Source organism: Mustela putorius, unplaced genomic scaffold, assembly GCF_011764305.1.
Source record: "Mustela putorius furo isolate JIRA1106 unplaced genomic scaffold, ASM1176430v1.1 tig00000228_pilon_pilon_pilon, whole genome shotgun sequence".
Classification (NCBI taxonomy): Eukaryota; Metazoa; Chordata; class Mammalia; order Carnivora; family Mustelidae; genus Mustela; species Mustela putorius.
In genome coordinates this window covers 36,796,566-36,821,019 of record NW_025421322.1, presented here as the reverse complement: position 1 = coordinate 36,821,019, position 24,454 = coordinate 36,796,566, and the positions used below count along the sequence as shown (strand labels likewise).

The 24,454-nt window shown below is 51.1% G+C and overlaps 1 protein-coding gene across 1 annotated transcript in view; it reads left to right on the top strand.

Moving 5' to 3' along the window:
* Positions 1 to 24,454, top strand: part of FAM135B (family with sequence similarity 135 member B) — a 275,652-nt gene that overhangs the window by 195,656 nt on the left and 55,542 nt on the right. The gene's annotated exons all lie outside the window — the stretch shown is intronic.

Sequence of the window (24,454 nt, the reverse complement as noted above, 5' to 3'; positions counted from 1 at the left end):
TGTGCCCAGAAGGAGCAGACCTTAAAGCCAAATAGAACTTTCCGTCTTTCTTTCCTTCCTTCCTTTCTTTTTTCTTTCTTTTTTTTTTTTGGAAGATTATCTCCATTTATTTTATGTTTCTTATAATTTTTTTTGTATTATGTTATCTTAGCCAGCATACAGAACATCATTAGCTTTTGATGCAGTGTTCCGTGATTCATTGTTTGCATAAAACACCCAGGGCTCCATGCGATAGAACTTTCTGGAAGATGGTCTCCAGTGACCTGTAGATGTAGGACCTCAGGCAGCTGCTCAGACTCTAGGAACCACATCCTCATCTTTGACGGTGGACCCAGCAAATAGTAAGAAGGTAGCGGAAGGCAGGGGCCAGGCAGCCTGGGGTTGGGGAGTGGTGTGTCTGCATTATATCCTGCACACCATGACTTCAAGGGCTCCCGCATGGGATTGGGAAGGAGTGGAAGTCAGGGACTTCCTGCTCCCTCTCTGCGTCCCCACGGCCACACACGGACGCCTTGTCATGAGTGGACGCTTCGTGCCTCCCTGGACCAGCCCTGACCCCCTGCTGAGAGCCAGGCCCGGCTCCAGACTCCCCTTGGGTGGACAGAAACCTTGGTTGTGACCACCTCACACCTCCACTGCCCCCTCAACTGGGTCCTCCTCCTCCTCAGTCCCCGCAAGTGTGTCTCCAGAGCGTCCCCGGCAGATCTACCTGAATATCTCCAGCTCGGACCATTGTCTGACATTTTCTATAATGTGCCATAGGACATGAGGGAATATCAGAGTTTCCACATCAATTCAAAGCATTTCTTTTCTTTTCTTTTTTTTTTTTTAAGATTTTATTTGTTTATTTGACAGACAGAGATTACAAGTAGACAGAGAGGCAGGCAGAGAGAGAGAGAGGGAAGCAGGCTCCCTGCTGAGCAGAGAGCCCGATGCGGGACTCGATCCCAGGACCCTGGGATCATGACCTGAGCCGAAGGCAGCGGCTTAACCCACTGAGCCACCCAGGCGCCCAAAGCATTTCTAACACATATTCCAAGACACGGCCTTTGCTAGGTCCACAGGAGACTATGAGGGCAATTGTGATACAGTGTCCCATAAGGAACTCTAACGCACATCCTCTGATGCCTCGTTCAGGTGCCACCATCTGAGGAGCTCTCTCGGATTTCCTAGTCTTTATTTTCTCTCCCAGATGTTTCTTTCACGCTCAACTCTAGACATCTCTGTCCCTCCTCCCCGCGGGTCCGAGTGGCTGGGGATAGAGGCCAGCTTACTCAGCGTCACATGCCCAGGTCCAGCACCTTGCGGAGCTGCCCTTGGAGACTGTGCAGAGCCCTAGAGCTGGGGCAGGCAGGGGCAGGCTGGGGCAGGGTGCACTGACTATGGCATCCGAGAGACTGAGTGTGACCCAGCTGGATCCCTGCCCTGGAGACGGTGTGACTCGGGAGAGAGAAGATTAAGGTGTCGGACACCTGCTGTGCTCCTTGGAGCCCTGGGACCGGGCAGGGCTTCACTCACCCTTGGAAATGCAAGTTCTCAACCTGAGAATGGGATAATACCTGCCTTTAGAGAGGATCTCAGGAGGTAATATGTCTAAAGGCAGTACAAAAATAAACCCCTAGCAGGCGCATGATACAGTATAGTTTTTCCCCCTTCTATTTCTTTTCTTGGCTATTTTTGGGGATGTGTGTCAAAGAAGACATCCCTGTCTTTTACAAGAGTCAGATAAAATAGCTTATTTGTGGGTGCTCAGCAGTGAACTTGCTCATGCAGCTTTGAGCTCAATGGGTTATTTTCGGGACCTGATTCTCTTCCTGTGTATTTTCCATTTGGGTCCCATCCAATTATGTGGGCTCAGTGCTGTGCACCCACCCCGTGCCTTCCCACCAGGCAAGGGCTGCCAGGCAGAGAACAAAATCCACTCCCCCGTCCTCCCCTAGGAGCCGTACATCCAAATCCCCAAGAAGCCCAGTGCATTAGCAAATAGCCTGGGGGTCCACGCACACTGCTGCATCAGCTGGAAGAGTTAGACACCAGGTGTTCCCTTCCGAATAAGCCTTTCTGGGCAAAGACGTTTGCAGAAACCAGAGTTCCAGAGCGAAAGGAGCTGACCGCATGAAAAACCGCGGGAGGCCCAGGTCCCCTTCCCCGCCGGCTGGGGTCCGGCCCCCTCCTGCTGCAGCCACACTCTTTCCCGATGACCCTGGGAGCTGGGGCCTCGGCTTTGCAGCGGCAGCTCAGAGCCCCTCCCCATCGCAAGCCAGCGGCTTTGCCCCGCAGGAATTACTTTCCCTCTCTGATTTGCAGCTTATCTGTCAAAAAGGGACACTAATGCCCGCCTTGCCTTGCCGGGTTGCTGAGAAGATTAAATGAAATAAGCATATTAAAGCCTGAAGCGTAGAGCCAGGCACAAAGTGCTCAGTAAAACCCTCTGTTGGATTATTTTTCTTTCTGTTTACTCACATGATTAAATTGGACGTTACTCCAAGAGCCTCCACGCGGTCTGTGACGAGGACACTGAAGGGAGGGCTCGAGGTGTGGTTTTGTTCTTGGCTTTCAGCACTAACCTGCTGTGTGACCTGGAGTCAGACACTCACCCTCTCTGGGTCTCAGTTTCCCCAGAGGATTGGATGACATCGTGCTGCCCCCCCCCCGCCCAGTGCTTTCTCTGCTGTTTTCCCTGCGATACCCCCGTCACTGTATGGTGCCGCTGGGGCCATGATTGATTTCTTCGTCCAGATTCTCCAGAGAAACAGAACCAGGAGGACGTGTGTGTGTACACACACTCACACACACCGACACACACAGATTGATTCCTAGGGGTTATTTCCTGTGACTATGGAACAGGTCAGCAACCACAGAATCCGAGAACATCTGAAAGCAAGAGAACCAAACCCCTTGAGGTAGACTGTGGGCATGTCCCCTTCCAGCACGTGGGTTCTAGCCGGCACTTGGAGCCCCCCGGCCCTGCCTCACCCGTGGAAACCGCAGGAGCCGTGCCGCGCAGGTGAATGTGCCTGAGGCGAAGGTATTGGCCATCAGAGTGAAGCCCTTCCATCCTCAGCGTGACTTAGAATGTGCTTTCCAGACCCAGGGGCACATCATTGGGAGAATATTCTAGATCGTGGCTCTGGGGCCATCTCCCTTCTAAAATGGGTTGCAGAGAATTGTACAACAGCCTCATCCTGGAAGGCAGTAACACTTCCACGGCACAGGGACACGGAGTGCGGAGCTTTACAAAAGCCTTACCCGCTCGTGTGGCTCCTGTGGCGACAGCCTCTTGCCAAAGGCAGGTCCGTGTCAGGTGGGGCTGGGTGGGAGGCTGAGACACAGCCGACACCCAGGCGGATGTCTCCCACGTCCTGGGCGTGCTCCTCTGTTCACCCCTTTGCCTCCATTTTTATTTGGTTCTTTGTACTTCGCCCTTGCTGTAAGTTTACCCTTGCTCGCCATCGTAAACATCCTTGAATTCCTACCACGAGGACCTGGAGTCCCGTAGAGAAGGGCCAGACAGTCATTATCTGGGAACACATCATTACTTTATCTCTGGCGTGTCTCTGTGAGCAGAGATGCTGCCATTGGTCCGTTCACTCGTCAGATATCCATCAAGTGCCTACGATGTCTCGGGGACAGGGCAAGGAGTTGGTGACACAGCACGTATGGGAATGGCGGCCTCAGCCCCCCACCCCTGGAGGGCCTCTTCATTTCTGTAGCCCTCAGTGCCCGGTCGAGTTTCTGGCAAACTGTGGTGCTCACTTGATGTTGGAGGTGCGGATGAAGGAGATGGTGCAACTTTAGGTTCTCGATCCTGTATGGGGGTGACTGCTGCCGACTTAGCCCTCAGACATAGCCGACCCAGGACCCAGCGATCACAACACTTTGGGGACCGGCGGAATGTTCTATTGTCTTATAAAATCAAAATGAAGTGTGTGTGGACAGCTAGCTAGCTAGCCAGCTAGATGATAGGGAATTTTATCAAGGCAGTCCTGAAAATAGAATTTTAAATGTATATTCTAACAGATGAAAAGTGCTTGGGGCCCACAAAAGGCATAATTCGACTCTGGGAACGATGACGATTAGTCCCCATTTTTACTTCCCGATGACAGACATGAGGAAGCAGAGCCCAGTACACGCAGACAACTCCCCCCGAGGGGGGCAGGTGCACACCTAGAACCCGGCTCCCTGTTTGACCCAGTCCTTTAGTGCGGCTCCTTTCCCCAGAGGGACGCCTGCCCGGGGAGTGAGCTCTTCATGCTTCCGCACGGGGGGACAGTTGGGTGCAGAGGAACGATTGTTCAAAATCGGTGAGCGACATGTTCTAAAGTTAATTACCTGGGGAAGAATCAGAGGTCACCAGGAAAACACAATGGTCATTTAAAGAAAAACCTGTTTTATGGTTTTTAAAAATGCGTTTAATGATGTCTGCTGTTTCAGGAATTAAGAGCTCAAGCACTATTGTACTTACTCTCTCCACCAGAATTAAATAGTTTAAAGCTTTCTCATTTAAACGGTTATCTGATTTACTAAAATCTTGCAAAGCAAATAGCAAGTCGCTCTCCAGCGAACAGCGATGACAGGCTTGGGCTCTCCAGCCGGCTGCTTTCATGTGCGTGTGAATCCAGTGACATTCCGTGGGTCATTTCCGCACAAAACTATAAAGCTCTGAAAATGGACTTTTCATGCAAAAGTTGACAGTATTGTTTATTTATGCACCGTTCTGCTCACGGGCATGAAAAAAGCCTGTATTCCACATCTCCTGCCTTCGGAGGCCTTGTTCTGCTCTGGAGTTTCTAGACACAAGGAGATGTCAGGTGGCCAGGACAGGGGAAAGCACCTCTTCCCAGACTGTCCCGTGTTTCCCTGTCCTCAGTGAGCAGCAGACACCCAGCTGAACACAGACAGTGGTTGCCAGGTGAGGGGCAGCAAGGTGCCCAGGCAAGTACAGAAACCTGGTGGGGCTAAGGTCAGTTCTTCTGTGGATAACGTGGGAGAGCTTGGCAAGTCATGCGACCACTCTGAGCCTCTGTTTCTTCTTTTTTTCTTTTCTTTTTTTTTTTTAAAGATTTTATTTATTTATTTGAGAGAGAGACAGTGAGAGAGAGCATGAGCGAGGAGAAGGTCAGAGGGAGAAGCAGACTCCCCATGGAGCTGGGAGCCCGATGCGGGACTCGATCCCGGGACTCCGGGATCATGACCTGAGCCGAAGGCAGTCGTCCAACCAACTGAGCCACCCAGGCGTCCCTCTTCTCTTTTTCTTAAAGGGGGGAATGAAACGTGTTCACCCTGTAAGGTTTGCCTGGGACTCAGGAGGGAACAAGTATTTCCCCCTTTGAGCATCCTTTCTCCCCACTCTGTCTCCCCTCTTGTGTCCCCCCCACCCAGGGACAGTGTGATGACATCACCACACATCCCATTCACCATTTAACATAATTATATCAGCGAAATGTGTTGAGCCCTTACATGCCTTGGGCTCTGTGCTGGCTGTTTTTTACTGGGCTTCCTCATGGCTCCTGGAATAGATTCACATCACAGAGGTCCTCTAGTAATTCATAAGTTGCCGGGAGTTGGGCAGCTGGTCCCCCTGGAGCCGGGATGCATGCGCAGGTCCTGGTGCATCCGGCATTCGCCTTGTGTCCCCTTGGAATGGCTCTCACCTGGAACCCTCCCATGGGCGCCGTGCGTGGCATGTTCTCTGCCGAGCAGGTGGGTGGCAGCAGGTGTGTGTTGGCGTCGGTTCTTCTTTGAGGTTGAGGGACCAGAGTCTAAGCACCACTTTGTGCTCTCACTAAGACAGCGGGAGCATTTAACCGTCAAGCGGAGCGACCGTCAACAAGTCAGCCCCAGACCTACCCTCATGGAGTCTGTGGGTTAGCCAGAACAAGGAAAGAGATTGAAAAAGTGGTTTTTCGTTGCAGGAGAGCCACGTTAGGACAGCATTTGTCTCCAGTGCTGTCATTGGCTGGAGCACAGAAGAGAGGGGGTCACCACCTGGGGTGACTGACGGAGAGCTTCCTGCGGGGAGGGACATTATGCAGGGAACTGGATGTAGGACTCTGAATCTGTACCTGTCTCCTGCCCTGGACCCGTGGTTTCCTAAGTCCCTTGTTTTCTAAAGCCAGTCATTGGTAGGGGCCTTCCAAATCCTTTGGCATTTTTTGTTTGTTTTTGCTTTTGCTTTCAGAGGGAAAGAAGCGAGAATGCAGAGGGAGAGAGGGAATCTAAGCAGGCTCCATGCCCTGCATGGAGCTCAAGACGGGGCTCAGTCCCCAAACCCTGAGATTATGACCTGACCCGAAATCAGGGCTCTGATGCTTAACCAACTGAGCTACCCTGAGATTATGACCTGACCCGAAATCAGGGCTCTGATGCTTAACCAACTGAGCTACTCAGGCACTCCTAGACCAACGTCTTTTTTTGTTTTGTTTTGGTTTGGTTTTTTGTTTTGTTTTTCATTTATTTATTTTCAGCATAACAGTACCATTGTTTTTTCACCACACCCGGTGCTCCATGCAATTCGTGCCCTCTACAATACCCACCACCTGGTACCCCGACCTCCCACACCACTGCTTCAAACCCCTCAGATTGTTTTTCAGAGTCCATAGTCTCTCATGGTTCATCTCCCCTTCCAATTTCCCCCAACTCCCTTCTCCTCTCTAACTCCCCATGTCCTCCATGCTATTTGTTATGCTCCACAAATAAGTGAAACCATATGATAATTGACTCTCTCTGCTTGACTTATTTCACTCAGCATAATCTCTTCCAGTCCCGTCCATGTTGCTACAAAAGTTGGGTATTCGTCCTTTCTGATGGAGGCATCATACTCCATGGTGTATATGGACCACAGCTTCCTTATCCATTGGTCTGTTGAATCAAGACATACAAATGGCTAGCAGACACATGAAAAAATGTTCATCATCACTAGCCATCAGGGAGATTCAAATTAAAACCACACTGAGATACCACCTTACACCAGTTAGAATGGCCAAAATTAGCAAGACAGGAAACAACGTGTGTTGGAGGGGATGTGGAGAAAGGGGAACCCTCTTACACTATTGGTGGGAATGCAAGCTGGTGCAGCCTCTTTGGAGAACAATGTGGAGATTCCTCAAAAACTTAAAAATAGAACTTCCCTATGATCCTGCCATTGCACTCCTGGATATTTACCCCAAAGATACAGATGTCGTGAAAAGAAGGGCCATCTGTAGCCCAACGTTTTTTAAAGAGAGAATGTCCTTTCCTTGAAGTGTCCATAATTGCTTTACTTAACATGTTTTTACAGAGGACTTAATCTGATTGCCTCTGTGCTGGAGTGGACAAGGGCAGCCTAGAGACACATGCAGGCTCCTGGAAGGAACTAGCGCCGCAGGAATCAGCCCTTTGCTGGTGGTGCCGGAGGTCTGCTAGTGAAACAGAGAGGAGGGCTGGGTTCCCAAGACTGCGAGGCAGTCCAGAAACACTTCCCAGATGGAAAGATCTTGGATCTGAGCCCAAAGGAATGAATTATCCGTTGTGGGGGGGCAGTGAGGAAGCAGCATCAGAGCAGAGGGCCGTGAGTGAAAGGCTGTGCCACATTGGAGCGCTCCAGGGAGTCTATGTGGATGGACACAGAGCTGGGAAAGTCTCCCAGAGCCCGATCCTGGGAATGCTATAACCTGCTTGGCCACCGCAATGTCGCATGCTGGGGATCGGTGTGAGAGGGTGTGTCCTTCCTGCTGCTCTGTCTGGGATGAATTGGCGGAGGTAGAACTGGGACAGAGAAGGGGGCTGCAGGCTGGTGCAGTGGTCCACTAGCAAGTGGAGGAGAGGCCTGGGCAAAGCGGAGGTGAGGCAGGCAGGGGAGAGAGAGTGGATGTCCTGGCTATGACTGAAGTAGAAGGGAAGGAGCTTGAACAACAAGCACACGTGGTGGGCGTGAGTCATGGGGCATCAGGGTGAGCTAGCTTCTAATAAGGAGAATTGGCAAGTGTGATTCACGCTAAAGTGTGAATGGTTGAGATCATCCATTTTGGGTGACCCTACTTTAGCCATTTACACTTTTTAAATGAGCATTTAAGTCAAGGAAGAGGACATTGGCTCTTCTCGCTGCCCAGAATATCCTTCTTTGATCCTCTTTCATCACTCTTTCCTTTGGAAGAACTCCTATTTATCCTTCAAAACCCACTCCAGTGATAATGGGTGCTGTGAAGCCTTCCTTTACCACTCAGTTGCCCTAATCCACTATTTTGTCTCTCCTACATGTGCACTTTGCACAGACCTCTGCTGTCTTGTCTGAATGTAATAATTGCTTCATGAATTACTTTGCTCCCCTTAAAAGCATTCCACGAGGGCACAGTCATTCATCTCAAGGCTTCCAATTAAATGGCTCCAAGGACATTTTACCCTTCTTTCCCGGGATGAATCACAGTTGTCACCTTGAGGAAGTGGACAGATGACAGACAGGCTTGCTCAGGAACCAGAGTTTTAAGCAGGAATGGGATTGGGGACCCTTGGAGTGGGCTGCCAGTATCCAGAGCTCTTTGCCATTTTCTTGCCTGTGCCCTCCTTAGGGATGTCACGTCATGTCACATGGAAGTCTAAATCGGGAGGATTAGGAGCTGAGAGGTCAGGGCTCCACATGCCACCCGGGCACCAGAGAGAGTTGGCCTCTTGGGCAGATGCTGTCACTGTTCGATGCTGTCTAGCGTGCCAGCAGCCTGTCAGATACTTGTATGACAATCGCCTCCATTGCACACTCTCTCAAGAGCTGGCAACTGAGTACCATTCCTGTGAGGAGGAGGTCACGGGAGAAAACGTGGAAGCTGGAGAGCCAGACGCTTATGTTGAGGCTGATGTGTGTCCTGTATCTGTATTTGGTCCTTCATTTGGTAAGCATCATATTGCGTGTCTAACCTGTAGTGCATGCTAGACTCTGGGAGTTTAGCTAAGCGCAAGGTACACATTTAAGAAAACACACCAATATTTACTTAATAATATTGTCATGAACGTCAAGGAGCTGCTATTATGCGGAACCTGGCCTGGCTTTTGGTACAGAGGTGCTTCCCTGAGTAAGGGAAATTGAGGCTGTGATGTGAAGGATGAGCCACAGCCAGAGGTGAGAGGGGGTCTTAGGGCTGCCCTGTACAGTTGTGTCTGTTTCACACTACACAAAGACACCTGGTGGAGCAGGTGAGTTGAGGCTGAAATGCTGCCCACTCTCCACATGCCAAGCTGTGCATCCATGGGGCTGTGTCCATCCAGATGAAGGACTTTCCCCCTCTCCCGTTTATCCACTGAGGAAAGAAACTCGGGTTAGCACAAAGGCAACCTATAGACTAACAGTGGCCCTGGAAGAGGGAGAATGTTTGAGCTAAGTGTACTGTGGCAGAGGCCCTGGGGTGGGAACTAAGGGATGTGATGAAGGCTACAGCCCTGGCCTGGGACGTAGTGACTACAAGAGGGACAGGTATGAGTGAGCTTCCTGAGGTCGGGGCCGGTGGGGGGGGGCGAAGGGTAGAGGTCCCCTGCAGGGACCTGCAGACTGTGTGCTAAGTGTAGGAGGCTCAGCTCCCAGGAAGACTGACGAGCAAGCAGGGCATGGATGGGAAGCCCCCAGATGGTGCCTGGTGGGGCGTTTGGGGCTCCACACACCACAGCGGTGGGAGCTGCTCTCCAGAACACCATCAGCTTCACCCGCAGCACCCACTCCCCCTGGGCTCCCTGGACCAGGCAGCACCCTGCATGTAGCCGTGCTAGCAAGATGGTGGTTAAGAGGGGAAGCAGAGTTCGAGTCTCCAAGGCCCTTGGGAGGTGTTAGATCTGTGTCCAGCGTTGTGTGAGTTTGAAAAACCGTGTCTGAACATGAGATGTTTCACTCCGAATGCTGAGTTCAAAACCTCTGAACCGCGTCTTGTTGAACTCCACCGAGAATACTGATCATTCATTTGGTTCTTTTGGCCGTCCGGCTGGGCGGATGTCAGCCAGTGCATGCAGAGAGGCCTTTCCTATTTAATGTGGTCTCAGCAGGAAGGACAACGTCGTGGGAGCCGGGATTTTGAGCCTCTAGAACCGGGTACCCCCAGTGCTGGGACCCCCCCCCCGCCCCGCAGAGAGAGCCCAGGCAGAGGGACCAACTCCAGAGATGCAGAACCTTGGGGTGTGTGGGGTGTGTGGGGAGGGATCGGGGAGTGGCTGCCACATTCCCCGCATTCTCCTGGCCACACCCGAGGACCACGTTTCCCAGCCACGCCGGCAGTTCGCTTGAGACTGTGAGACTAGGCTCCCGTCAATGCAATAGGGACAGAAGGGATGCAAGCCTCTGTCCTCCTCACTCTCCCAACACCTTGCTTGATCTTCTGGGCTGCTTTTCTTTGATGGTGCTCTCAGGAGTCACGTGTTTGGGACCGCAGTGGCACATAACCAAAGAACCCAGGTGAGGAGAGCCCACAGGAGAACCACACACGAGATCCACGGACCGGTATCCGACTTTGGGAAAACACAAAAAAAATAAAATTATGTAAAGTACCTGAGGTTTATGAATGGGTCATCACAGCAGTTAGTGCTACTTTAAGAAAAACCCTGTTGTCTTCTATGGTCTGGCCTTACCAGAATCCTAGAAGCTTGGCATGGGCCTAAGGGATCGGGAATCCAGAAGTGGAGACTCCGCGGTCGGAAGGCAGAACGTGAATGTTGCCTGTAGCTGTGTTTGGTGAGGGGTGGCAGAGACCGTGAGCTCGGGAAAGAACTAGCTGTCTTTCACGCAGATGAAAGAGAGGACAGAGAAAACCCATGTGGACATGCGGGGACCCGCAGAGGTGGAAAAGCCTCTTTCTTTTTGAATAAACACATTGAGGTTATTTGAAAAACAAATAAACAAAAACAAAAACTCTGACAGACTCCTGAGAACACTTCTCAGTTGAATGAAGCGACAGTGGCTTGAGGCAAAAACCAGATTCCTGTCTCTGCTCTCCTACACTGAGACCCAGAAAGCTTGAAGGCAGCAGCTTCTTCATCTCTATAGAGACCTGGGAGCCAAAACCCCCCAAAACAAACAAACAAAAAAGACAAAGAAATGCAGACTTAAGAGCCCAAGGAAGACTGGAAAATAGATTGACAACCTACCAAATTTTCAAGAGAATTGTGTTCTCGAAGAAACCGGAAGCTTGGACTGCAAGACTGTTTGGCTATTCAGGCCTAATTGGAACCCCTGGGCCTCTGTCCCCGCATGTGTCCCCCAGAGACCATGCTCCGCCTGCCACCCCAGCCTCTCAGAGGGCAGACCCAGGGGCCAGGGGTTGCGTGGATCCAGGGCGATGGACCGGAGAGTTCCACCGTGGAATCTGTGTCTCCCTAGAAGCCTACAGACCTCCGTCTGTCAGACATCGCCTACTCTTCTCCATCCCTCATGGGAGTGTCCCTGTCAGTTATGGCTCCATTTCCACCAGTGCCCACTGCGAAGGCCAGTTAACTAATACTTTTAGGTCTCTGGTCATTGGAGTACTAAGAGCCCTATCAGACCTCGTGTCATTAGTACCTTCCACCACCCAGAAATCCTACAGCTGAAACACAAGGCAGGGAGCACCTGTGACCAGGGCCGCCCCGCTTGCCTTGAGGGTGTTGTAGGTGTGGGGAGAAGAGTGAAGCAGAGGTGGTGATTAGGAGCCAGAGGTGGCCAACTGGCTGTGTCCTCACCAACCCTGTTTCCCTTCGTGTGTGCAAGTGAGGGTGTTTTGCCAAACCTCCACTGCAGTTAGCTGAGGGCCATCTGCCTGGGTCCAAGCCCATGGAATACCTGATTATTGTTCCTTAACGATATTCTGCATGATGGCCCAGGCTGTCCACTTATTCTGCGGCGCCTTTGCAAAGGGCGTGTCAGAGGTGGGAGTGTCCCAAGATGGGACTCCCTTGGATCCCCGAGTCCTTGCTTATGGGAAAACTGCCCCCAACACGGCCACCCCATGGTCGCCTTCATATGGGTGATGACTCAGCTTCTGCAGTGCTGTGCACGGAGAACTCAGGGCTAATTTTTACTGTAGTGCTGTCAGACCTTCCCTGCCTCTGCCTAGGGGTTTCTGGAGAAAAGCATCCATGCAGATCAAAGACCAGAAGTCTGAGGCAGAAAACCTCTTTAGAGACTGCAGTAGTGTGGTCTTAAGATCCGGGGTGCATGGCGGGGTTTAGTGGAAGAGGGGTCAGATCGCAGAAGGTCTCTGATGCTTTCGGTCCGGGCGTCCTTCGTGGTGATTCCTTTAGACTCCTCCTCGCAGGCTCCGTGCTGAGGGTTCAAAGGAGGGACACCCTGCAGGTGGAACGCGGAGAGAGAGCTCACAGGATATGAACTCACTGACCCTCTTAAGTGACTTCCTCCAGGAATGAAAACCCCCAGCAACAGACTGGCTGTTGGGGGACGGTGGTGTGGGCGTCTGTGTGAGTGTGGTGTGCACACGCGTGTACATGTGAGTGCTTACACGGGCACGTGCACTTATGTTTGCAGGAGAAATGAAGCAGTTTCCATACAAGTAGTCATGTTTGGTTTTGAACCCAGTGAGCAGAGGAGCAGGACTGTGCACACCTATTTCCCCGAGGGAGGCCTATGCTTCTCTCTCCGTGGTCTAAGATGTTACGTAGCCCAGGCAGGGCCCATGCTACAGGTTGGCTGCTGCAGAGAGTCCCGGGAACCAGGGGTCATCAGGGCCCCTCCCTCTGCCTGCCTGCCTCCATTTCCAGTTCTTGCCCTGGACTAAAGACCAGCATCCGGTTTTGAAAGGAAAAGGGAGATTGAGGTAGGTAGTCTCAAGGCAGGCCTGTGTGCTACACACCCCAGTAAGATGGCTCAGGGCGTCTGTTTCCAGCTCAGCCTGTCAAAGCCAGGTCTATCCACTGCCAACATGTGCCCGTCAAGCTTCCCGGCTTCCCTGCTGTCGGCGTATGTGTTAACATAGGTACAGACATCAGCAGTCCGACACAGTCCTACCTCTCCGGAGCTCGGTGCTGGTAAACAACCTTGAACATGGCATTAGGCCAACGGCAGAGAGAGCCTCTCCCTGGGGTTGCCCCTGCAGCTGGGAAGTGAGCAGTGGTTATAAACCAGGTGTGCACAGCAGAATCTCCTGGGGAGCCTTTTTAGAATATTATACCAATCTGAGCTCTACTCCCAGGGATTTTGAGTCAGCACCACTAGGCGGGGGTGTAGCCCACCGCATTTAAAAAGCCTCCCCAGGCGATTCTGATGCATCCTCCGTTGAGGTCCCCTGGAATGGACCAACAGGTACAGACTTTGGAGTTGGACACACTTGGGTTCCAACCCAGGATCTGTCACTCTAGTCTGTGAGCCCCTCACCTGTCAGCTAGCGATAATGCCCACGTAGAGTGCTGAGATCACAGTTCCAGAACAGCCCTGGCTGGACGGGGGATTTGCCTAGTGTCTGTCAAGAAGGCAGTGGAAAGTCCACCGTGTAAACGTGCGCATATTCTCTTAGGGATCTGTTCCTCCAGAAGCCTCACAGTTCCTCCCCTCTCCTCCACCCAGGAGGCCTTGCTCTGGGCCCCAGGTCATTTCTTGCTTACTCTTACCATTGCAAACTTTGTATTTCCTTGGCCTTGGAAACACGACGGAGCCAAGCCCTCCCGACTTTGAGCTGCGAGACCACAGGTGTTGGGAGCAGTAACTGACCTCCAGAACAGCAGCTGCCCCACAGAGGGACCCCTAGTGAGGAGCCGTTGTCACAGGGCCATGGTGCTCTCGCCGCACTTCATCCTGTTTAACGCCCGTGGTAACCCTCTCAGCGAAACCTCATCACCTGCGGTTTGTTCACAAGGAAACTGAGGCTCAGAGAGAGGATCTTACGGGCCTCCAGTCACACAAATAGAAAGGGGCAGAGGAGAAGCCTGTGTGGCAGACTCTGTGGGACACCCCTGTGCTGTGGGCTTAGCCTTAAAATCTGTATATGGGAGGACCTAGTCCACAGCCTAAGGAACCTTCTCTCTCTCTCTCTCTCTCTCTCTTTTTAAGATTTTATTTATTTGAGAGAGAGAGAAAGAGAACATGAACCAGGGTGGGGTGTCAGAGGGGGAAGGAGAAGCAGACTCACCACTAAGCAGGGAGCCCAACAACGTGGGGCTCAGTCCCAGGACCACAGGACCATGACCTGAGCTCAAGAAAGTCACTTAATGATTGCCCCCCCTCCCCCGCCAGGTGCTTCAAGAACCTTCTGTCTTTAACAGCAGCCTCCCCACTGCCATGCACTGTTCCTCAGTGGCCTTTCCCTCACCTGCAGCTTGTACAGAACATTCCTTTCTCCTAAATATAGCAGAAATGCTCCCTGAGCCTGTTTGCGCTCATAACTGTTCCATCTGAGAAAATACAAATTATAATTTGAGCATAACTATGCACTGAAGAGTTGAAGACTTGGCATGAGTTACCAAAGAGAATAATTTTATTTTCTGGCTCGAAGAAGTCCCTGGCCTGGGAGCAAAGAGATCCATATTTAAATTAGACTCTGCCATGACTAGCTTTTGTCCTTGAGTAATTCAGCAAAACTTCAAGACTCCGTCTCCCTTGGTCTGTAAAGTAGTAGTGATACTTGTCCCCGTTCTTCTTTAACATACTCAGCAACCTGGCCACCTCAGGATATTCTGGGACTGTGTTAACACTGCAGTGAGTAAGACACATGCTGTCCTAGCCTCACGGACAAGCAGGGCACTGGCGTGGCCCCTCTGCGGGATATATTAAGTACCTGATAATATCAGTAAGTCGTAAGTTATCACTGTGATCAGAGTGCTAAAGAAGTAGAGCCAACAATGCTCTTCTGTCCTTTCTGTCTTCACATGTATGTCCTTTCTTGGCACTTCCTAGTCCTCCCCCTAACCCTGTCCTGCCTTCTTGTTTGGCATCCCACCCCTCCCTCTGCTCTCATCTCTCCCCTGCGGAGTTGGCTTCCTCCTCTGACCCTCTTCTCTCTGCTTCTGCCTCCTTCCCAGCTCCCTCCCTCTTCCCCACATCTCCACCTCCCATCTCTACCTCCCCTCCTTTTCCTTACTGTCACTCCCTTTGCTGAGAGCATCTCTGTCATCTCTGTCATTTTTGCTTTTGTTTCTACCATTTGACTTTTCTCCTCATTATGTTTTGTATTTTCCTGGCTCTTTGTGTGCCTGGTAATTTTTGATTCAATGTCAGGCATTGTATTTACCTTTTCATGTTCATTATATAAATGATATAAAAATATAAACATATATTTATAATAACATATATAAATAGCATGTACGTATCCATATATATACAGAGAGAGAGAGAGAGAGAGCTTTGAAGTGGGATGCATTTAAGTTATTTGGAATCAGTATGATCCTTCTAAGGTTTCCAGTTAAGGTTTGCTGTGAGGGACCAGACAAGTCTTTCCTCTAGGGATTATTTTATACAGCTGCTGAGATAGTGTCCCTCTGAGCTCTGACCATGGTCCCATGAATTTTGAGGTCTCCCACTCTGGTCTGTGGCTGTACCCATCATTCCCAGCTGTGTACAAGCTCTGGTAATTGTTGTCTCTTCTCTCATTTCTAGAATTCTGTCTCATGATTGCTGGGCCTTTCATCTCCTGAATTCTCAGCCCCATCTCCTTGACTCTGGGGAGGGGGTGAGGGGCTTCCAGGATTTGCATAAGTTCCATCACCATCTTAGATCATGTCCTGGGAAATTCCTGCAGGCAGTATGTTAGGACTGCAGTAGAACTCGCTTCAGTTGTAATCTATGCAGCCTGATGACCAGTGTCAGAAAACCCTTACATCGTGCTTTTATGTAGATTTTTAGTTTTACAAATGACAGTGTAACTTTGGTCTCTGTTACTCATTTTTTTTTTTTTTTTTTGCCTCAGTCACCCCTCCTTCCAGCCCCATTTTGGTAGAACCTTTAAATATGGTTGTAGGTACAGATGCTGTTTCTGCTCTTATTGTATTTCCTGTTTCCATGTAAACCAGGAGCTGAAATCTACATGAACTATTTGAATAGAGGGCTTGAAGATTAATTTTCTAGGAAGTCTTTGGGGGGTAGCGGTCTAGACACACGGCTTCCTCTTATCTTCACCGCCACCGCCATTGTGGTCATCCATGTGCTCAATACACTTCTAAGCTCTTTACATTGATTTACTCATGTAATTATAATGACAGCCTCTGAGCCAGATTATTATTCATGTCAGTTTTAAGACGAGGAAAGGAAAGTGCAGAATGCTCACAGAACCAGCTAGCGGGCAGCGTCTAGAATATGAACCCAAGCTTCAGAGAGTCCAGGCTCCACTGTGAGGGTGTTTGCTTCTCACTAGCAGCTGAACACCGCAAGGCCTTTCCAGGCTGCCCCACAGGGGGGAACGGTGCTGCAGCTGCTGACCAGAGTCACGTTTGAGCTGCATTTAGAAGGAACCCAGGTCTGGAGGACACAGCGAGTTGTGTCTAGAGTCCAGGCTAGAGTGATGACCCAACTATGAGCCAGGAGGTTCTTGTCATCTGTGGGTAACCCAAACATTTATAACCCAACTTACAGACCTGCTGGAGCACCTGCGGTGTCCACCGTGGACGCTGGGGCCACGTTGCTATGTTCTATTCTGGACTCCGCTGCTCCTTGTGCATCAGCAGGGGTGGGAGGGTGTGTGTGATTCTAGGCAAGTTGCATATTCTTTTATATCTGAGGCAAACTCATCTTTAAGATACAAATATTACTGTGGAAAACTCACAGGTTTGGGGTGAGAAGTAAATGAGTTAATGTATTAAAACCTGTAAGATAGTGTGAGGCACAGGACAGCCTCCCATGAGCTGTTACACCATCCATTTTCTGGTAACTGCTGATCCCCAGCACAAGGGTACCTGCATCTTTCATCCAGACTAGCTCCTAGAGGAAGGAGGCAGAACAGGCAGGAGGCCCTTATGGCAATCCAGGCCGAAACCCAACCCAACCGAGGGAATGAAAGCACGAAGTGGGGGAGTCATTTTTACAGGAGAATAAATAGGTCTACATGAAGGAAAAGTCCAAGGGTGACTCCTTCTTTTTCTGATGAATTAGGGAATACATGGCCTTTCTCAAGTTACCTTAAATGGCTCTGTTGATATTTTCTTAGTCTTCATCTCAAATATTTAACCAGATTTGATGTACTTTACTACATGATTGCTGAGGGCTCTCCCTGAGTTGCCTAGGGCTCTGAGCATGACTCTGGTCCCTGGCAGGCTTTTGTAAAATGACTGAAGGCAGGAAGTCCGTCTTCTGGGATGAAATCTTCCAGAGGTCATCTCTGGGCTTGGCAATTGAAGGAATCACAGGAGGACTGGATATTGTGATCCCTTCTCCACAATATCAGCCTGTTCTCCCCATCAATGTCCTCTTTCCTCCCAGAAAAATGAGCAGGACCGAAGGAATATTCCAGACCCCACACTTTGTATCTCCCGTGTTATGCATAATTCAATGTGTTTGATAGTTTCTATCATCTTGAAAAATCACTTTTCAAATACTGAAATAATAAAAGATCCATCAAAGAACAGTGGTGTAATATTACCTTCTGTTCCCATAGAGACCAAGTCGCTGGTGTTCGGCTGGGTGATTATTAATGGCATTTACCCGTGTACTGTGTGTTGGCTCCGCCCGGGAAGTAAGCCATGATTCTTAATCACCTGCAATGTGTTCAACCCATTTCAACTTATGTTTATTGTTGGGATCTTAGAAATGGTTTTATTTGTTACTTTAGTTCAATTTCATTTTCTTGAAGGGTGTATTGCCAATGCCAGGTAAGCTGTTGCTGTGTTGCTGAGGCTAACCATATATGGGATGTGTGTGTGTGTGTTCAAGAGAGAGAGATCATTGAACAGGGTCTCTCGAGTGCAGGCCCAGTGACCGTAGCACACACCAGGAGGCTCTACGTGATACAGTGCTCAGTTTCTGCAAACATCATGTCTATGGAGTCTCCCATGATCTGCCAGCATTTCTCAGTGTGAGGCCTGTGTTGCAGGTAGAGAAACTAAGGGTCTGAGAGGCTAGGCGTCTTTCCTGAGGACAGGTATTTGCCCACCTCCATGTAATTCCAAAGTCATGCTCTGTGCCTTTGGTGTGTTGCACTGACTTACGTGGTGGTTAGCAACAGAACACAATGCTAGCCCCATGCACTGTTCTCATGGTTAATGTCTTTGCACTGACCAGCACGTGGTGAATATTGAGTAAGTGGGAGTGCTTGTCTCCTGTTTTCCTTCTCTGTTCTTCCCCCCGCCCTCCGTTTTTAGCACAGCTACAATTAGAAGTCATAGAGGTAGAATTATTACCGGTTTTGCTCATGGGCACAAAAGGTTTTTGGTTAACTCAAAAGCTACATTTGGATAGATTTGATTTTTATTTTCTGCCAGAGTCTCATTGCTCACATCTTTGGAATTAATCTGTTACCCAGCTTCCATAAACACGAAATTTACATCCATCAGAGTCTCTCGATTATCCTTGGCATGAAAGGGTGTAGGTTAGGTGTACCTTCCACAGATAGTCCCGCTGTCACTTAGAAGAGAGACATCGTTTTGGTTACAGGAATGAGAATTCTCTCGACTTAACACCCTGCCCAGAAGAAACACTCACATTTTCTCTCTTCTTCCCATGGCTCTTTCATAGTAACATCCTATATCTTATCTTGTCCCCAGTCTGTCCCCGTCACTGCCAAAGCATCAAGAAAGGGACCGTGTCTTTCTTGAACACTGCATAGGTAGTGCCTTGGACACGGGGGTGTGCTTTCTCCTTCTTCCTGGGCAAAACCGCGATGAGGGAACAGAGGAGTAGCCAGGTGATGAAGGGACATGCAAGGCTGATTTTTCCGCATCTTATGGAGGAGGTCATTGAGATTCCCAAATCATTCTCCCAACACTGAAGCTAAAAGCTCTTTCCACTGTACCGTGTTGTTGTCTGGATAGGAGTCTCCAGAGATACATGGGTAATTCTAGCCAGAAAGCACGTTTTCCACGTAGCTACCACTTGTTTAAATGTAGATTGCAACTTACCAGGTGCCGAAGGGTGGTGGCGCTTCTGAAGACGACGTTCATGACAGCCAGTGCTTGCGTCGATGGTCCCACAAACCCTCACAACAAGGACGAGGCTACCGCGGTTGTAACTGTGGTGTCATCGGGAGACAGGCACTGAGACGTGGTGTTATTTGTCCCAATTCACACCGCTAGTAAGTGAAGAAGTTTGCTAGACTCCATAGCCGAGGGCCGGAGTCAACTCTGGAACCCACTAGTTATGGGGTCTCTGGCCTCAGTTACCCCCTACAAAACCCTGAGCCATGGGGCTCTCTTCCAAAGACACGGTTCATGCTCCGTGAACGTGCTTCTTGTGGCGCCTGCCAGGACACAGGCTGCTGTGGGTAAATCAGACCGTGGGGAGCTGATTCTCCCTCTCCAGCATCTCCTCCATCACTAGCTGTCCAGCTCGGTACAGAATCCGTGAACAGCTTCCAGGCACCACCTTGCTCACGAGCGAGAACAGTGGAATGACCACATCTCTTCCTCCAGTGCGTGAGAAAGGCACAACATGAGACATTCTTTTTTTTTTTTTTTTTTCCTTCCTGTTTTCCCCTGGTCCATCTTTCAGGATCCAGAATGAATATTCCTTTCCCCAGAAGGCTCAGCCTGACTGCCCAGACTGGCTCACTGCTCTCACGCTGCCCGCGTGGTGCCCAGCCCACTCCACTGGAGACCGTCGTCTGTCTTCGCTGTTAGACCAAAGGCCCTGGGGCAGACCGTTGGCTTCCTTACAGGGTGGCGGTACTGGAGTGGGCAAGCAGCTGCTCTTGGCAAATGCCAGATGCTTGAGTGCTTTAAAGTCTGATCAAAGTCGGATCCCTGAGTGCGGCAGAGACCCCCCCCCCCTTGCCCTGAACTCACTCCCTCGTGTTGATGGTAGATCGTGTTGATGATGGCTTCATAGCTGGTTTTGCTGGAGTCACTTACAGCTGTTGGGGCGAGCAACCCCCTACCAGCCCTCGTGCGGATCTCCTCTTCCTCAGGTAGACCCAGCAGCGCAGCCCTCTGGAATCTTGTCTTCCGGCCACGGTGGGGGGGCAGACGGGCTGTGTGTCTGCAGGCCCTGGGCCGTGCTGGCTGTCCCTTTCACTGTGGCCGCCGTCTGCTCCGGGATGAGCTACTGGAGACAATCTCATTCCTCGGTGACTCTCGCCACTCTCTCTGCTTCACTGGCTGCTTTCTCTGTGTAGCGAAGAATCGATCTCATTCACTTTCCCAGGAGAACTTTCAGCAAAACTGATGCTCCCCACAGCCAGAAAGTCTGCTTGCGGCGTCAGGGACTCCTCTAACCCTTGCTCAGCCTTGCCTCTGGGCTGGGGGCCTTCGGGGCGGAGGTGAGGGAGGCAGCACGCACGGCTCACGCCTCCCTCCCAGGACACCCGACCTGCCCTTTCTGAGAGTCAGCACTGCTGTGACCAGCTGTGGGGCCATGATCCCTGAGCTTCACTGTGCTCTCTGTCCCAAAGGCCTTTGGCCCTGGTATTACGCCGAGTCTCATCACAGCCCCAGGATGGGTTAACCCTTCTCATAGAAGGGGAGCCTGGGCCCCGAGGGCAGGTGCAACCTGCTGAGGCTTGTCCCTGGGTAATCTTCAGACGCTGGATGGAAGCCTCCCAGTCCCAGTGTTTGGTGCGCTACCCGCCGGCTGCCTCCAGCCATCCCAGCAGGGACTTTGCGGAGACGGTGCAGGGCTGTGGTTCCACGGCTCATACTCGGGCCGCACTGTGAGCTCGCAGTGAAATGACGGAACAATATTAGCTAAACTTGGCAGAGTTCTTACTCTTTTCCGGCCCGTCGTAAGGCTGCGCACACATTCTCAGATTTACTCTTCCCTCGCCCCCTGTGAAGAAGGTAGTAGTTGTTCCCCCGTTTTACAGATAAGGAAACTGAGGCCTGTAGAGATCTGTTGGCCCCAATCAGGAAGGTTGTGAGTGACGGCGCGGAGGCTCTGGAGAGTTCATCTCAGACGCTGCATCTCCTCCCCTGTTCCTGGGACCTGGAACTGGGTTCGGGGCTGCTGATTCGAGTGAGTCTCCAGGAACCTCGGAATCATCCTGGGCCCCTTCCTCTCTGACGCGCCGATGCCGGAGATGGGCTCCCGCGGACTCTGTCTGTAACGGATCTTCCTATCTCCGTTTTCACACTTCTCGTCCCTCTTCCGCTGCCTGTGCGGACGCTTCCCGGGGTACAACACATAGCTTCCAGACTTAGCTGCTTTCTTTGGATTCTCTTCCCTCCGTGCTGTCTTCCTGTGGCTCCCACGAGCTGGTGAACCTGAAAATCACTCTCGTGACAAAGAAGAGAGGCCCGGATGCTGCCTTGGGCCTCAAAACCTAGCCCCATTTTCATAGGTTGTCCCCGAAAGCACACTGCCGACATCATCTTGATTTTGCTTTTCCTTCGGCCCGAGGTTGGTCTCACCTATGGCATCTTCCGCCTCCAACTTTCACCTGCTGATTTCTTTTAAATAATAAGATGGCGTTTCCCTGACCGGCTCCGGAGGGATGCAGCTGCCTTACTGGGCGCCGCGTGGCCTTGTGTGTACACTTGATCCTAGTGCCTACCGAGCTGGACCCAAACCGACCGTCTCTGCACACACACCGGACCTCATGGGCCTTGGATCCAGAAATCACAGGCCAATAGTCCTCTTTATTCCCTGGCCTTACCTGAAAACAACAGCCACTTAAAGACTCTTGAGCGAACGCGGGCATGAGTGACTTGGGCACGACATTAGCATTTCCTGCACTCTCTGTAGTTCGAGAATATCACCGTTTGTAGTGACACTCCCCACGACCAGGCTCAGAAACATCCCCAACTCTTCCTGGCAGAGATTTCTGTGCCTGAGAGTAGAAGGATTAGTAGCAGCGGCATTTGAGTGGAGGAAATGACGGAGCAGCTCCTTAAAGGGAGGGGGTCTCCTTGACTGGGAGCAACAGTGTGGGGCTCTAGCCGGCCGTCTGGGCCACGGGCCCAGGGAGGTGAAGGCGCCGAGCTTGGGGGCAGACAGCCTGGGTGCAAGGCCGGGCTCGGGGTCCCAGCAGGCTGGTGTTGGGCAGTGAAGGCCCGGTCAGGTGCAGCCGCAGGGCCTGGTGCTTTGGTGTCTGGAGTGGAGGCTTCTGGAAGGGAGTGGGAGCCACTAGCAGAGTCTCTGGGTTGGGTTGGAGGCTGACTTCCGGCTGCAGGGTCCAGGGCTTATGGGGCGCTCACATCCATCAGCCCCTCCTGTTCTAAGCGGGCCCAGCCCCGTGGGGCTTGCTGCCTTCTCTCTGCTCTCTGCGAGCCCACGGCCCTTGCGGTCTGGACAGCCTGCCACTGCACCCCATTTCCTTTCAGTTCTTATCCCCTGCCCTTCTCTTGCGTCAGTCCCCAAGCGGCAGCTTGCCAGGGAGATAAACCCCCCCGATACTGGATCCTCCACAAGCTAAAGTCCTATCCCCAAAAGATGTTTCTGCCAGATCGGAAAGCCGAGTCTCAAAGAGTTGAAGGCATCCCTTAAAACAAAGGCAAATTATAGGACATTGAAAACAGTGGACAGAACGTAACCGCCCTCTCCCGTTGCTCCCTCTGCCCGCCTCCCGTGACTCGTGAGAGTGACCTGCCGACGAGGAAAGAAAGCCGAGATGACACTCTGTGACACCAGAATGGGATTAGTGAAAGTAATGAATGAACCACCATGATAATATTATTTTATTGTTGCATCTATTTATGAAGTAACCAAATGCATTAACCTCTTCCAGCCATTTGATTTGTTACAGAACCAACCCTGTCAACAAGCGTATGTTACAGATGGTATCGCATTCCGAAATTGTGTTTAATAGAGAGACTTGGCGTGTCTACGGGGCAGCTCTGGCGACGTTACGGTTTGCAGAGCTAGTGTCTCAGTTTGGTTTAATCCTGATGATGGACCAGACGCTCGATCCACACGACACGCCATCTCCCGTTTTTCAAACATCACACGTAGTGACTGCTGATTTTCAAGAGATGTGAACACAGCTGATCAAGCTGGAGAAGAGTATCTTTTTTTTTTCTCTTTTCCTTCAAATCAGAGCCTTCCTCCAGCTAGACTGGAAAACTGCGTTCATCAGAAAGGTGTTTGGGGTTTTGTGATGATCTGACAGCTAAATGGCTTGTTTGGTGTGAGCTGTGTAATGTTCTCAATGAGGTTAAATATTAAGAATCCAATTTGTCAACTGCTAGCAGAATTGCTGAACATTGCGCACCGTTCGGGGAATTGCTCTGAAGAACAAATGAAAATAAAATACCAGAAACTGGGAGTGCCAGCGCTGGAAACGTTTCGGTAGATGGACCCGGCTCCTTCTACCGCAGCGTGCTCGGTGTTTCCGTGCTGGCGCGATGTTATCGCCTGCGGTCACCTCCCTTAAGGAATGTCGGGTCTGCAGCGTCCTTGTTAGTAAACACAGAGGTGAAGGGATCTCTTCACACTGCTTGGAGGCTCTGTGTGCGATCCTGGAAGGAGAAGGGCCGGAGGGTCACCTGTGCTGGGAAGACTGTCGGGAAGGAGGTTGTGGCCCCTCTGACTTCCTCTTTCTGTGCCTCGACCTCCTCTGGTCAGAGAGGAGCCGGGCAGCGTGCACACAGGTTGGGCGCTGGTGTGGTGGCCGGCATCCTCACTCTGCCTCGTCCTCCCTATGCTTCAGGACTCGGTCATCTCTCCTGACACCCCTGCAGCCTGGAGGGCCCACACCTCTTGGCTGTCCCCCGATGCGACGGTCTGTCCTTTGCCGAGTGCCCATTCTTTGGCAGGTGCCCTTCTAAGCACCTTGCTTCTGTGACCCGTCTTCGTTGCTCCTCACCACAGCGCTTGGAAACAATTGCCTTTGTTATAGGAGAGCCATGAAAGGATCACAGATACACGGTGGACTGTCTACCCCATAAAGGTGCTCACTATATCTGACAGAGCACTACCGTGTAATAAGCCATGAGTAGAGGCAGACCAGCATGGACAACAAGTTAGATGCCCCAGCCCAGGTCCAGAAATGTCGCAATGCAATGTCAACACAACCGTCTTCATGGCCATACATTCAACAGCTTTCTCTTGATCCTGAGGCAAATCAAGTAATAAGTCTTACACAGATTTTCTTGTTTGGTTTCTACCATGGTCATGATCATCCCGGTGACAGCCCTACTTGCCTTGAGCTGGTTTCCTATAGAAGTAAACATTCTAATGTAGTAATATGGATGCAGTGGCCTCCCATTTGCCTTAATAATCTCTTGGAACAGACTTACCTGTTTCAGCAGGGGACCCAAGTTCACTGACCATCTTCTACAGGGAGGCAGACATTGGCAGTGAGAAGGAGTGTGGGCTCGGGAATCATGCTCTCCTCACTCAAGCAATAGCCATGCCCTGCCCGTACTGACCGTCTGACCTTGAGATAGGCTGTCACCACCTCACTCTTGGACATGAGTCTGGGTGCTCTGTGCATCTCAGATAAGG